Source organism: Suricata suricatta, chromosome 2 (assembly GCF_006229205.1).
Source record: "Suricata suricatta isolate VVHF042 chromosome 2, meerkat_22Aug2017_6uvM2_HiC, whole genome shotgun sequence".
In the NCBI taxonomy this organism is placed as follows: domain Eukaryota; kingdom Metazoa; phylum Chordata; class Mammalia; order Carnivora; family Herpestidae; genus Suricata; species Suricata suricatta.
Genome location: NC_043701.1, coordinates 14550986 through 14566637, shown reverse-complemented (window position 1 = coordinate 14566637; position 15652 = coordinate 14550986).

The window sequence follows — 15652 nt, the reverse complement described above, 5'->3', positions numbered from 1 at the left end:
TTTTTAATAAAAAAAGGGAATGACGTCAGGGGGAAATAAAAACTGCAAATTTGAGATAACAGAAATGAATCAATGTCACCAAGTCACTATAGAAAGTGAGATCCCTAGGGTCTCCTGTTTCCAAGCTCTGAAGGCATAATACCAAATGTTACTCTGTTAGGATTTAGTGCCTTCTGTCTGAGTGTCTAAGAAAATGTCTCCTGGGCTCTAACCATCAGCTAGGAGATTGTGTGACTTGGAAGTCCGAGATAGAATGAGTGGCATACAGTAGGAGCACATACATGCCTCTACATGTGTAAACACACATGCATATATGCTTGGGTCAGAGAAGACATTAAGACAAGGTTTTAGGGCATTCATACCATATTATACAGAAAATAAATCCAGCAAACACTTCTGAGCACCTACTGTGAACTGCTAGTGCTGTGGGGAGATATAAAAGATAAAAATAGGGGAACCTGAATGGCTGAGTGGGTTAAGTGTCTGAATTCAGCTGAGCTCAGGATCTCATGGTTCATGAGTTAAAGCCCCATGTTGGGCTCTGTGCTGATGGCTCAGAGCCTGGAGCCTGATTCTGTCTGTCTGTCTGTCTGTCTCTCTCTCTCTCTGCCTCTTCCCCACTTGTGCGCGCTCTCTCGCTCTCTCTCTTACTCTCTCTCTCTTTCTCTCTCTCTCCCTCTCCCTCAAAAATGAATAAACATTTTTAAAATAAAAGATAAAAATAGTGATTTTTAGAGATTCTCTCTTACAATTCTCATTGTATGGATAAAGAAACAAATGAGGAAGGTTAGTTTACTGACCTAGGGCTGAGCCCCAACTGGAATCCTCATCTCCTGTTTTCCAGTAAAAGATAATCTCTGGGGAAGGAGGGAAAATTAGCCTGAGTTCTCAAGGTTTCCTGTCTGCTTTGGGGAGGGTGAGAGGATCGGTGCCACCCTTAGACCTAAGCACAGTGGGCCTCCTCTGACTGCACCCCTCCCCCATAGGCCAAGAAGTCTGCGAGGCCAAAGGAATACCCGACAAGGAGCCCACTTTGCCCCATGCTTGGGTACCTAGGACCCCAGAATTCCCGTCTACTTGGCCCCATGCTCACTTCCAAGGCCCATGATGGCCATGTGGCCTCTTCTCAAAGCGTAGGCCAAGGTATGTCTGGTCCTAAGGGGCAGGGAGGTAATGAAACAGACATGGAGGTAGGGTGAGATGAACACATGAAACCTAAGGCAATGAAGCCAAGAGCCAGGAACGGGAAGAGAGGGTGAACGAGTTCCATATTTGTGTGGCAACGTGGCTGCCATATTCCTGCCCAGAACTCCCAGGAGTCTGGGAATTCTCCCTTTGAACCTGACCTACAAGGTCATCATGAAGGGATATTCATCAAGGGACGAGGATAGTAATATTTAGTAGGTTGCTTGCTTAGCATATAACTTTCTGGTATGTCAATGAATGCTATGTAAGCCTCCAGTTGTATTTTGAAATTACACCCCTTAATTCTTAGAAGTAGAATAGAAATCAGGACAGACTGACTACCCAAACAGTTGTAAATGACTGGAAGGCAGTAGGGGATGGCACTGAAAGCCCTGGACTGGGAATCAGAACAGCTGAGCTCTGAGCTCGACTCTGTCACATAAAAGCTTCTCATCTCGGGGAAAAGATTACTCTCAAACCTCAGACTTTCTTATATGATGCCAGGCTTGATTATGCCTACCTTGCCTAAGAATATATAATTGTATCAAACCATCATATCGTATCCCTTAAACTTGTACAATGGTATGTGCCAATAATACCCCAAAAATCTGGAAGGGAAAGGGAATAAGAACCATTGAGTTAGAGGTTTGAACCAACCTCACTGCTAAAAATGAGAAGACAGGAATAGAGAAGAGAGAAAGGAGGAGCTGGGGTAGAGCAAGGACGCAAATATCTGGCTAAAGGCTCTGGACATAATTCTGTAGGCAATGGGTATCGTTAATAATTTTTGTGAGATATTATTAGAACTAGGCACAAGAAGGATTACTCTATTAACAATATATAAGATGATTTGGAGAAAGGAGAGAGTAAAGAGACCAATTAGGACAAGATCTTAACTGTGCATGCCTGAAGTTTCAGGATCATAACATTTTTCACCATCAAATGGACAGAACTTTTAAAAAATTGATTATATCCATTTGTGCCATAGCGTGGTAGAAATAGGCGCTCTCAGATTCTACTGCTGGGGGTATAAATTGGTATTGCCATTTTGGAGGACAATTTGGCCTTATCTATCAAAATTTAAAATCAGCTCACCATCTGGTGTAGAAAATTCTATATATAGATACACTTTTGCTTGTCCCTCTTCCTTTCTTTCTTTCTCTTTCTCCCTTCCTTTTCTTTCTTTCTTTCTCTTCCTTCCTTCCTTTCTTCTTCCTTTTATTTTCCTTCAGTTTTTGTTGTTGTTATTGTTGTTTTTTAGTTAGGCTTCATTCAGATAGGTTAATTTATTAAGCCAATCAGATAAAATTCACCTTTTTTAAAGTTCACACTTTAATTAGTTTTGGAAAATGTGTGAACTCCTATAGCCACCACCATGTTCAAGATATAGAACATTTCTATTACCGTAAAATTTTCCCTGATGCCCACTTGCAGTTTACCCTGACTCTACCCCAATGCCTGAAAATCATTAATCTAATTTCTGTTTCTAGAGTTTTGCCTTTCCCAGAGAGACAGAGAGAGAGAATCCCAAGCAGGCTCTGCACTGTCAGCACAGAGCCCAATGTGGAGACTTAAACCCATGAAACTGAGATCATGACCTGAGCTGAAACCAAGTCAGGCACTTAACCAAATGAACCATCCAGGCCCCCTACATAAAGATGTCTGACATAGGACACAAAAAGAGAAGGAGTAAATAAAAATTGAACTTCATCAAATTTTAAAACTTCTGCTTTTTGACAGACACTGTTAAGAGAATGAAAAGATAGGTTATGGGCCAGGAGAAAGTATTTCCAAAGACTAATCTGCAAAAGGATTTGTATGCAGGATTTATAGTGGAACTTACAACTTGATAATAAGACAAATGTTCCAATTATAAAATGAGTAAAAGATTTGGGGCACCTGGATGGCTCAGTTAGCACCCAACTTTTGATCTCAGCTCATGTTGTGATCTCATAGTTCATGGGATTGAGTCTGTCCTTCCCTCCCCTCTGAAAATAAACTAATAAACATTAAATTTTTTTTTTGTAAATGAGTAATGGATCTGAAGAGATACTTCACCGAAAAAGAAATATCAATGGCAAATAAGCACATGAAAAGGTGGTCAATGCTGTTAGTCATTAGGAAAATGCAAATGAAGACCACAAGGACATATCACTACATACCTACCAAATTAAACTCACTAACCAAAGCAGGTGCTGACGAGGATGTGGAACAACTGGAACTCTCATACATCGCTGGTGAGAGTGTAAACTATACCCACTCTGGAAGACAACTGGGCAGTTTCTTATAAAGTTAAATATGCAAGTATTATATAATCTAAGAGTTCAAATTCCTAGCTATGTGCCCAAGAGAGATGAAAACATATGTTCACATGAAGACCTAGAAGCAAACATTTATAGCAGCTGAATTCATCACAGCCAGAAAAAAACCACCCAAAACCAAAAAACACCCAAGAAAAAAAACCCTGGGTCGCTTAGTTGGTTAAGCAACCGACTTTGGCTCAGGTCATGATCTCATGACTCGTAAGTTTGAGCCTCACCTCAGGCTCTGTGCTCAGGGCCTGGATCCTGCTTTGGACTCTGTGTGTGTGTCTCTCTCTCTGCCCCTCCCCTGCTCATGCTCTCTCTCTCTCTCTCAAAAATAAATGTTTAAAAAAAACTTTAAAAACAAAAACAAACAAGCAAAGCAACCCCCCAAAACGATAAACTGAAAACAACCAAAATGTCCATCAACTGGTGAGTGGATAAACAAATGGTACATCCATTAAATGGAATATCAGTTAGCAAGAGAGAAAGACAAATATGTATAACAAGGTAGATGAATCTTAGAGACATTATAATAAGTAAAAGAAACCAGACACCCAGACTACATACTGATGAAACATAAAGAGAGAAAAGAATAAAAGACGGACGATTCGGAGGCTCTGAGGCTACATAGGTAAGGAGAGATACATAAGGAAGTCAGTTGGAGAGGCTGGGTTGGGGGGAAAGATCTTGGAGGGCAGAGTAGTTGGCCGTGGAAGCCGGCCAGCATCCAGGGAGCAGCGTCCACACAGGCGGTGGGCGGTGAGGTGAGCTCAGGCTGGGGGGTAAGGCAGGTGGGGCTCCAAATACAAAGGTGGAAATCATCTGCACAGAGTTGTTGGCTACAGATGTGCGAGTGAATGGCTGCATCTGGGAAAACAGGAGAGAAGAAAAGAAGAGGGCCAAAGACAGGCTCCCACGAGAGAACTTCATTACGGAAAGGCTGAAGAGGAGTGGGGAAAAGGCAGAGAAAGACTCTGAGGGAAAGGTGAGGAGACCAAGGGAAATATGGTGTCACCAAAGGCCTGGAGGGAAGTTTCAGAAGGGAATGGTCTGTGTCAGAGACAACAAGGACTGAGAAAAGTCTCTGTGGACTTGACGATGTGATCATGAAAAAGAGACTTGCCATTGAAATGGGGAAGGAGGGGGCAAACAGCAAGGGTAAAAGAACGAGCTGGTTGGGAAGTAATGGCGCCGCAGAGAATGGACACGGCCGAGTGGAGGCATGGTTTAGGACAGATAAGACTGAGCGTCCCTGGAGACAGGAGGGAAGGTGACTGAAGACAGTGAGGGAACAACGGGCAAGGCAGGGATCACTGAGGACATCCTCAGAGCTTAGAGGACATGGAATTAGGAGGAACATGCACTTCTTTGCAAAGGCAGAGCCAGTGCCCAGTGTATCAGCAGAAGGGCTTAATGACATCATATTACAATAAGGACGGAATGCACGCATCTCTTACAATAAATATGGAAAAATGTAGGGTATGTTTGGGTTATAACGTTAAATGAGGGGAAAACCCTGAATATAAAATGGTTTATGAGCTAATATAAAACAATATATATGGCTGGAAAGGAATTGTGCAACACATAAGACGGCTGTAGTAAGCTAAGGGATTAGGAACATTTTATCCTTCGATGTTGTTCCATCTGTCTTGTCGATAAAAATGTTTGGAATGTCTGCCTCCAACAGAATATGATAAGGGGTCAAGATGGAGGCTTTAAGTGGTCTCTAAAGTATTTCTCACTCTTCAACACCATAAGTCTCAATTCTGGATGGTGGAATTTGGACTTTAAATGTGAAACTCCAGGGGCACCTAGGTGGCTCAGTCAGTTGAGCATCCAACATCAGCTCAGGTCATGATCTCACGGCTCATGAGTTCGAGCCCTGTGTCAGGCTCTGTGCTGACAACTCAGAGCCTGGAGCCTGCCTCGGATTCTGTGTCTCCCCTGCTCTCTGCTCATGCTCTGTCTCTCGCTCAAAATTGAATAAACATTAAAAAAAATTTTTTTAATTAATAAATGTGAAAATCCAAAAAAGGAAAAGAACAGCATGAGCTACAGTAGTTAGGAAAGGTGTCACAGATGGCATGGGGCTTACGTAGGGTCTTGAGCAAGGGGAACAATGGATAACATTTGTTAAAAAAAGAAAAAAGAAAAGAAAAAAGATGGGGTGCCTGGGTGGCTCAGTCAGTTAAGCATCCAACTCTTGGTTGTGGCTCAGGTCGTGATCTCACGGTTCATGGGCTTGAGCCCCAAGTTGGGCTCAACACTGACAGCATGGATCCTGCTTGCAATTCTCTCTCTCCCTTTCTCTCTGCCCTCTCCCCGCTCCCACCTAGTCTCTCTCAAAATAAATAAATAAACTTTTAAAAGAGAGAGAGAGCAGGAGAGGGGAATGTAGAGGAAAGAAACATAGAAAGCTAAGGCATGACAGTAGTAATGAACAGAATGTGGGCAGGGGCCACTTGCCTCTAAAAGCTATTTAGAAGGAATCTGGGGACAGAAGAGCAAATAGGTAGGATCTGATGAGCTTGTAGTGAGCAGAGAATTTAGACCTGCCGCGATCTAAACTAAAGATAGGTTTCCTCTACTATTCAAAAGTAGGGTGCTCCTATGAAACCTTTCTTAAATAGAAATAGCATAAAGTGGAGTATATCCCAATTTCCAAAAGCTGGAAAGACACAGGAGCAACTATTTTCATAAAAGTGAAAATATTCTTTGAATTTCTTTCATTAGCAAAAACAGGTACTAATATATAAGTCTTTTATAAAATCAAGCGGCCTAATGTGAACTTTCAGAAAGTGTAGAATACTTGTCATTACCTTAATTGATCAACGAAGGATCTCCTGTCAATCAAAGGGAAAGGAAGCCACTGGAGGGAGTGACACTGTCAAAGTACCCGTGACCCTAAGTATAACGTTTAAAACCAGGATCCTTGTCTGGACAGAATGGGCTGGAAATATCTGTCCCTCTTGCACTGTTAGTAGCAATCATGGCAAGTGAGAATGTTCCTGAAGCACAATCCTGACCTCACTCTGCTGTCTGTTACAATCTCCCCAAAATCCTTCCCCCCAACACACAAGCTGCCACTGATCTACTGGCTCAATCCTCTGCCCACACTCGCCATGGTCATTTCCCACTATAGCCCCAAACCCAGCAGCTCTCCGAGGCATGCCAAAAATCCACATCAGAATCACGGCAACAGTTGGTGAAAGCTGTTTTTAGAATCACCCTCATTCTCTGGCATTCTACTAACTCCAACTCACATATGACTGTGTTCTCAAACTCAGGGACTCTGGCTCAAATTCAGAACGAGAATAAGGATAGTAGTCCAGCTCAGTCCACTATTCTTCCATCTTGTCTTGAGTTCAGATCAATTACATAAGTAAGTAAATCAAACCCACACTAACTATGCATCTGTCCTGATGACCCTGATTCTCTAGAAAACTCCTTCTTGTCTCAAAGCTCTCAGAGGACAGGCTTCCTAGGAGAGATCTCTGTACTTGAGCTTCTTGGAACTGTGGGCAGAGACTTCTCCAGAAAGCCTTCTGTGGTCTGCCAGAGCTGGCTTTGTCGCCCTTCCTCTGTGCTGCCGTAAGTCCCCGTGACGCCTCTGTCACTGCACTGACCACACGGAATAAAACTCCATGTGTCTCTGAGTCCTTCAAGGGAAGAGACCTTCTCACTTGCAACTATTTATTCCTAGTGTCTAGTGCAGTGTGTGGCAGGCTTTAGGGCTTAGTTCATGCTTATTGAATGAATAAATAGAAGTACAAGAAATAGGCTCCAAGCCAGCCTCTTCCCTCATCTCATCCCTCCCTGCACCCCAATGAACAATTCACCCAATTAATTAATTAGGTTAACTCAGTAAACTACCCGAAGGGAAGCAGGAATGTCCACAGTGCTTTGGTGCCAGGGCCAGAAGGGACACCCTGACAGAGAACTTCTCAGACTTCAAAGGATGTCCAGAAATGCCAGATTCCTCTACTATACACTACGAAACGTTAGTGGAGATTGCCTGAAAAATATAAAAGGTCACTTCAGATATGACATTATCTTGGTCTTACACAGAATTCAGTAGGCTATGGTCATTGGCAGCAGCAAACATTTGTTAAATTCAGTGAACTAAGACTCTTCACGGAAATAGAGGAAAAACACAATCTCTGCCCTTTAGGAAATGACAATCTCCAAACAATACAATATGCTTACAAAATTTGAATTTTATAGGCTCTGGATGAAAATTGTGAGATGCTGGGTAAAATTATCTGCCCACGAACAACTGTGTGTGGAACTCATCTGCCCTTAAAAAGGCAAGTTAAGGGGCGCCTGGGTGGCTCAGTTGATTAAGCGTCCGACTTCAGTTCAGGTCACGATCTCATGTTTCGTGGGTTCGAGCCCTGTGTTAGGCTCTATGCTGACAGCTAGCTCAGAGCCTGGAGCCTGTCTTCGGATTCTGTGCCTCCCTCTCTCTCTGACCCTCCCCTGCTCATGCTGTCTGTCTATCTGTCTCTCTCTCTCTCAAAACTAAATAAAAGCACTAAAAAAAAATTAAAAAGGTAAGTTAAGAAATTTCTAGACCAATACTCTCTAGAAGATAGACAGTTTCTGGGACATTGGACTGTTCCATAAATCTGTGCCATTCAGTGAAGAAGCCACTAGCCACAAAGGGCTCTTGAGCCCTTGAAGTGTGGCTAGTGTAACCAAAGAGCTGAATTTTTAATGTTTTTTAAAATTTTAGTTAATTTAAAGTTAAATGTCCACGTGTGGCCAGTGGCCATCATATTGGACAGCACAGCTCTAGACCATGAAAAAAAATGTGGTAGCAGCCATGTGCTAAACTAAATCTAGAAACTGCCAATTTGTAACACGCTGTTCAGATCTGATCACAAATCCTGGACATGGTCCATGATAGGCACAGATATCTATGACAAACACAACTTTATTTCTTTCTTTCTTTTTTAATGTTTATTTATTTTGAGAGAGAGTGAGCAGGGAAGGGGCAGAGAGGAAGACAGAGAATCCGAAGCAGGCTCCACGCTATTATCACAGAGCCTGATGAAGGGCTCGAACCCACAGACTGTGAGATCCTGACCTGAGCTGAAACCAAGGGTCGGATGCTTAACCAACTGAGCCACCCAGGTGCCCCACGAACACAACTTTCTCTACCAGAGTTTCCTCATTTGTAAAATGGGGAATAATCATAACTACCTCTTACCACCTCATAGCACCCTCTAACCTTCTGAGCATCAACTTGAACTTCAGGGTTTGGGTGTGATGGGCTGTCGGCCTGAGACTCCAACCAGAATCGAATGCAGCTACCATCACCCGTGACCACAGACATCTGAGGGACTCCCATGTACAGCACAGACTTGCCACCAGGTGAACAAAAAACCAGGCATCTGCAGATAAAACATCTATAGTGAAGATAAACATTGAATAAATATAGAAACAAAACTTTGAAAGCTCCCCTTCACACTTAAAATAAGATCCATTGCTCAGCACACCCTACAAAGGTTCTCACACCCTGCGGGCTAAGTCCAGCCACTGGGAGGGTGGTGCTCGGGCTGCCCCACCACCGGCTCCTCTCCCAAAGCACCGTGTCCTTCACCCCCCGTTGATCTGGAGCGTTGCTCGTCCCCCCGCCAGTCCTCCCTGACTGCTCCCCTCCTAAGAGGTCACTTAGCCCCTTACACTGAGCACGTACTGCTCGCAACTGTGTATTTCATTCTGCATTTGGTTTCATGTCTATTTTGCCACTAAACCATAATCTCCCTGAGGACAGACACTATTACTTCTTGTTTAGAGAGGAGGGGTTTTATTTATTTATTTACATTTTAATTTATTTTTTGAGAGATAGAGTGAGACAGAGAGTGAGCGGGGAGGGTCAGAGAGAGAAGGAGACACAGAATCTGAAGCAGCCTCCAGGTTCTGACCAAGCATTCAGCATAGAGCCCGATGCGGGGCTCGAACCCACCAACCATGAGATCGTGACCTGAGCCGAAGTCGGACCTTTAATCGACTGAGCCCCGAGAGGAGTTTTTACACAATAGTTGATTGTTCAGACTCTTGGGCCAGGACTCTCTGTATTTGTGTTAGTTACATCTCCACTACTTATGAGCCCCTTTGTGTCTTGGTGTCCTCATCTATAAAATGAAACAATAATAATAGTAACTCCCTAAGTTTTATGAAGATGAAATGAATCGGTATACATAAAACACCAAGGACAGAGCGTAGGACATGGCAAGCTCTGCATCAGGTTAGCTAGTAGTATCCATTGCCACTATTTGGTCAATACCTGGTACAGGGCCCAGCACAAAACAGGGTCTCAGTAAATACTGACTGACTGACTGACTGACTGACTGACTGACTGAATGAATGAATGAATTTCCATCAGGCTACTATAGTAATGTTTTAAATAAATTTTTTAATGTTTATTTATTTTTGAGAGAGAGAGACACAGAGTGCGAGTCGGGGAGGGGCAGAGAGAGAGGGAGACATAGAATCAAAGCAGGCTCCAGGCTCTGAGCTGTCAGCACAGAGCCCAACGCAGGGCTTGAACTCACCAACTGTGAGATCATGACCTGAGCCAAAGTCGAACGCTTAACCAACTGAGCCACCCAGGCATCTTTTTTTTTTTAATTAAAAAAAATTTTTTTAATACTACAGTAATGTTTTGATCGTTTTCTTTCCAACCACTTTCTGCCAGGTGGAAGCAATGACGATAATCTCTAAAAGCATGCTAAATAACTATGATAGTGACTGATCAATTTCTGGTTAATGTGATTTTTCTTGTTTTTAAAGACACAGACACCAAGTAAATGAAGTATCTACCTATTCCCAGCTTCTGAGTGTTTTTTTTAAATATTGTAAAATGACTTCACAATATCCACAAAGGAATCTTCTGATGTTCAGTATTCATTCTGTTGACATGATGAATATATTCGGAGTTTTGTGATCTGCAGCTAGTCTTGTATTTTGGGGGATAAGCTCTCCTTAGTCATGGTGCAGTTTGAAACAACACTGGGTTTAGATGAAGACAGACCTGACTTTAAATACTGGTTTACCATTCATTCGATAAACATGTAATTTTGCCCATGAGTCTTCTGAGCTTTGGTTTCCCCACCTAAAAATGGAGACGTTAGTAGAATACCTACTTCAGAGTCTTGTACAAAAACAAGTTAAAAAATTAGGTCACTAAGAAGTGCAATTGGCACTAATAATATGCCATGATAATGATTATTGTTCCAGTCTTTTCTGGAATTTTATTTAAGAATTTTGTAACTATATTCAAAACTGAAACTGTCTTCTAATGGAATTTTTAAGGAGTTTTCCTTGTCAGTGTTTAAGAATAGCACCTACTTAGCTCGCAGAATTAATGTGGGATCATGCCATAGCTCTCATTTTTCTAAAAAGAACTTTAATTTTTTATTACACATTGTAGAAAAGGTAGGATATACAGAAAATCAAGTTTATGAATATTAAAATTATCTGTAATCTCACTTTCCCAAAAGAAGCATTATTAGCATTAGACTATATGTTCTTCCAGGCATTTTAAACGCATAAATGTGTGCACATACATACCCACATATAATGCTGATAAAAAGTTAGGATCAGGCTGTACATAAAACTTTGTTGCACTCAACATTATGAACATCTTTTTACCTTAATAAATAATACTCCCCAAACATCATTTTTAATGGTAGCATTGTATTCTGAAATATAAACCTATCATAAGTTGTTCAGCAAATTCCCTAACGTTGGAAATTAGTTTCCTTTATACATAAGGCTGCCTCAGACATTGTGCTAAATATTTCTATTAGCCCACAATCCATCCTCCACCCTTTCCCAACACGCTGTTTGCTTCGAGAAGCAAGACTTTGCAAGACTGCCTCCCTGGGCTTCCTCCCTCTCTGGCTTCCGATGCATTTGGCCAATGTGGGTGGGGGTTGGGGTGGGTAACACCAGCAAGAAATCTGATAATGGGAAAAAAAAAAAAGGAAGGCAAGTGTATTTATTCCCCCAGCTCCCACCCTGAAAAGACAACTAGCTGGCTGTGTCCTCAAACACAAGAGCCTGATGTGGCAGAAGTTCTCTCCTCGGGCTGTCCTCGCCGGGTCCTTCCCTTTGTACCTTCACGCTTAGGGCGGTGTGGTGTCCCCAGCGATGCGAGCCCAAGTTATGCCACCAAGCTTCGTGGGTTTCTCTAGACCCTGCCTACCTCTTCACATTGTCCTGCCTTAAATCCCCTCCATTTATCCATTTTAAGTGTACCATCTCTTTCTTGCCAGAACCCTAACAAACACACACAACTTTGTAAATAAATTCCTGCATACATCTTTTATTATCATATGATACATTTCTCAAACTGGAATTATTTGATCAAAGAGCAAGTGTATTTTTAAGACCTTTGACAATTATTGCCAACTTGCCCTCCAACATACCATTCATCCAGCAGTACGGGAGAACTTCTGCCCTCGGGCCCCTTGTCCAACTGGATATTGTAATTTCTTTTCACCTCTTGCTATGTTCATAAGCACCTCTATACTAGGAGACCACCTCATCTATGAAAGTCTGTTAGAAGATCAGGTAGTAATCATTGTGGTCTATTTGTTTTAGTTGTCCCTGAAAAACTTTCTTGGTGTTTTCTTCTATTACCTGTTACAAATGGATGTTAGCCTGTATTTAAGAATTCATTAAAATTATACCTGACTTCATCCTCCTCTTGTGTAAGGGGGCCATTCTCCCCCATGCTCTTTCAAAGCTGAAATCATTTCTATGTCACGTCTCTCCATACAGAACCTTGTCACTCTTTGGATTTCAGAATTTGACTTATGACCAGTCTTTCTTTTATTTAATAATTTATTTAATTTACATCCAAGTTAGTTAGCATGTGGTGCAACAATGAGTAGATTCCTTAGTGCCCCTCACCCATTTAGCCCACCCCCCCTTCCACAACCTCTCCAGCAACCCTGTGTGTTCTCTGTATTTAAGAATCTATTATGTTTTGTCCCCTCCCTGTTTTTATATTATTTTTGCTTCCCCTCCCTTAGGTTCATCTGTTTTGTATCTTACAGTCCTCATATAAGTGATGTCATATGATATTTGTCTTTCTCTGACTAATTTTGCTTAGCATAATACCTTCTAGTTCCATCCACGTAGTTGCAAATGCCAAGATTTCATTCTTTTTGATTGCCAAGTAATACTCCATGCGCATATCTATATATATACATATATATATCTCACAATTTCTTTATCCATTTATCCGTTGATGGACATTTGGGCTTTCCACACTTTGGCTGTTGTCAATAGTGCTGCTATAAATATTGGGGTGCACGTGCCCCTTCAAAACAGCCTACCTGTATCCGTTGGATAGATACCTAGTAGTGCAATTGCTGGGCTGTAGGGTAGTTCTATTTTTAATTTTCTGAGGAACCTCCATACTGTGTTCCAGAGTGGCTGCACCAGTTTGCATTCCCACCAGGAGTGGGAAAAGAGATCCTCTTTCTCCACATCCTCGCCAACATATGTTGTTGCCTGAGTTAATATTAGCCATTCTGATGGGTGTGAGATGCTATCTCATTGTGGTCTTGATTTGTATTTCCCTGATGATGAGTGATGGTGAGCATGTTTTCATGTGTCGGTGGGCCATCCGGATGTCTTCTTTGGAGAAGTGTCTATTCATGTCTTGCCCATTTCTTCACTGGATTATTTGTTTTTCGGGTGTTGAGTTTGATAGGTTCTCTATATATTTTGGATACTAACCCTTTATCTGATATGTTGTTTGCAAAATATCTCCCCCCATTCTGTCGGTTGCCTTTTACTTCTGCTGAGACTTATGACCAATCTCTTACTCTTGACTTATGACCAGGCTTGAGAAAAGTTACAAATTTGTAAGTTACCTGGTTCTTCTTGTGACTTCCTACATCCTGAGCTGAAGTGCAATTCCACATTTAATTTTTTTGAAAATTTAAGTAAAGCAACAATATATTTTTAAAATTTTTTTTAAAGTTTATTTATTTTAAAGGAAGGAGAGAATGCACATGTAGGGGAGGGAGGGAGAAACAGAGAGAAGGGGAGAGAGAGAGTCCAAGCAGGCTCCATGCTGTCAGCTTGGAGCCCAAAGACGGGTACTCAATCCACAAACCATCAGATCACGACCTGAGCTGAAATCAAGAGTTGGCCGTTCAAACAACTGAGCCACCCAAGCATCTCGAATTTTTTGAAAATCAAGAATATTTCTGTAAAAACAAGACATAAAACCATATATTCAATAGCACATTTGATGTGCATGTATTTGGTAATGGAAGGAATTGAATCCCGCCTCTCACATGTTACATGGAAAACTGTTTCTATAAATATTGAAGAGTAGTGTGAGTTATTTAATAGTGCAAAAATGTTCCCCAGCTGCCATGTGTGTCTGCAGTAAATAATGTACAATTTGTGATGCACACAGAGCTACTGATTGGAAGACAAAAAGGAGGGGAAATGGACACTGGAAACCACTGGGAAAGAGATTTCACTTGGCAAGAACCTACAGTATCCATGCAATCTGAAAGGCCTTGACAAGTGGATTCCTTTTTGCTTCCCCACACGTTTCCACCACAGAAGCCCTCCACGAAGTACAAAACTATATCCATTTCCAACGATGACAGTGGTTCAACCCAGAGACCTACATAGAGCCCAGAAGCAATCATGTTTTGTGTTGAGGATGTAGGGTAAGAGATGTGGAGAAGCATTCCCGTGGGGCCTGAGTGGTGTAAATCATGAGCAGGGAGGGGTTCCTGGGTGGCTCAGTCGGTTAAGCGTCCAGCTTTGGCTCAGGTTCATGATCTCACAGTTCATGGGTTCGAGCCCCGCATTGGCCTCTGTGCTGACAGCTAGCTCAGAGCCTGAAGCCTGTCTTCAGATTCTGTGTCTCCCTCTCTCTCTGACCCTCCCCTGCTTGCACTCTCTGTCTCTCAAAAATAAATTAAAAAAAAAAATCATGAGCAGGGAAACCTTTTTAAAGCAGAGGCCCAAGGCAGGGTCCTCTCTTGCTGGGTCAGGGTAGTACTGATTTAACTCACCTCCGTTTTGATAATTAAACAAGGTAATATGTCTAAAGAACTTAGAACAGTACTACACAATGGTGTTAGGGGTGATTATTACTTCTTTCTGAATACATTCCTATATTCTCCCAAATTTCCAAAATAGAATAATACTATATTTTCCAATAAATCTCTTGAAAAAATATTCCTAAATAAGAATAGAGAAATTCAATGACAGGCTAATACATTATTTTAAAAATAATAATGAATGTGAGGCAATGGATGTGTTAATAAACCTTAGTGAGGTAATCATTTCACAATTATATGCGTGCATCAAATCATCACCTTATACACCTGAAACTTACACAATGTTATATGTCAATAATATCTCAATAAAGCTGGGGAAAAAATTTTTTAAATAATAATGACATCCTGAATCAATTTATAAACTCAAAATGGCACTTAGAATAAAACGTATACTTTGAGCATATAGCAATAAAAATAAAAAGGAAATTACTATATACACATAAAATATAAATGAATTTTATTTATGAATGTATAGATGTATATAATTATAATAAAAATTACCAAATAGTGAAAAGAAACACATTAAAAGAACATAGGCCATAACTAAGTAGAGTTATTCAGAATTTAAGGAGCTTTTAATATAGTAAAACCAGTAATATAATCATATTAGGTGGTTAAATGATAAAAATTATGTGATTATACAAAGATCCCAATTCTTACTAAAAGCTGCTAACAATAAATGCAATTTGCCTTGTTAAATAGAGAACATTTGTTTAAAGCCAACAATAAATTTCATTTTTAATGAAGAAATATCAATATTTATATTTTAACACAATTTTATTTAAAACAAAACAAAGTAGAAATACGTAAGAAAAGACATATTTTTGCAGCTATGGTTTTATATTTGGAAGAAACAAAAAGGCCACCTAACACTGTTAGAACAAAGATAATTTAAGAAAAGACAAATATTTTAAAATTAATAGCGTTCTAATGATAGATTCCCATACTGAGTAGCAATACAGATGTATTTAGCCAAGACAAAATTCATGTAGTAAGGGATAAATAAGGCCTAGATAAAAACCAAGGACAAATTATCATGAGAGAAATCCA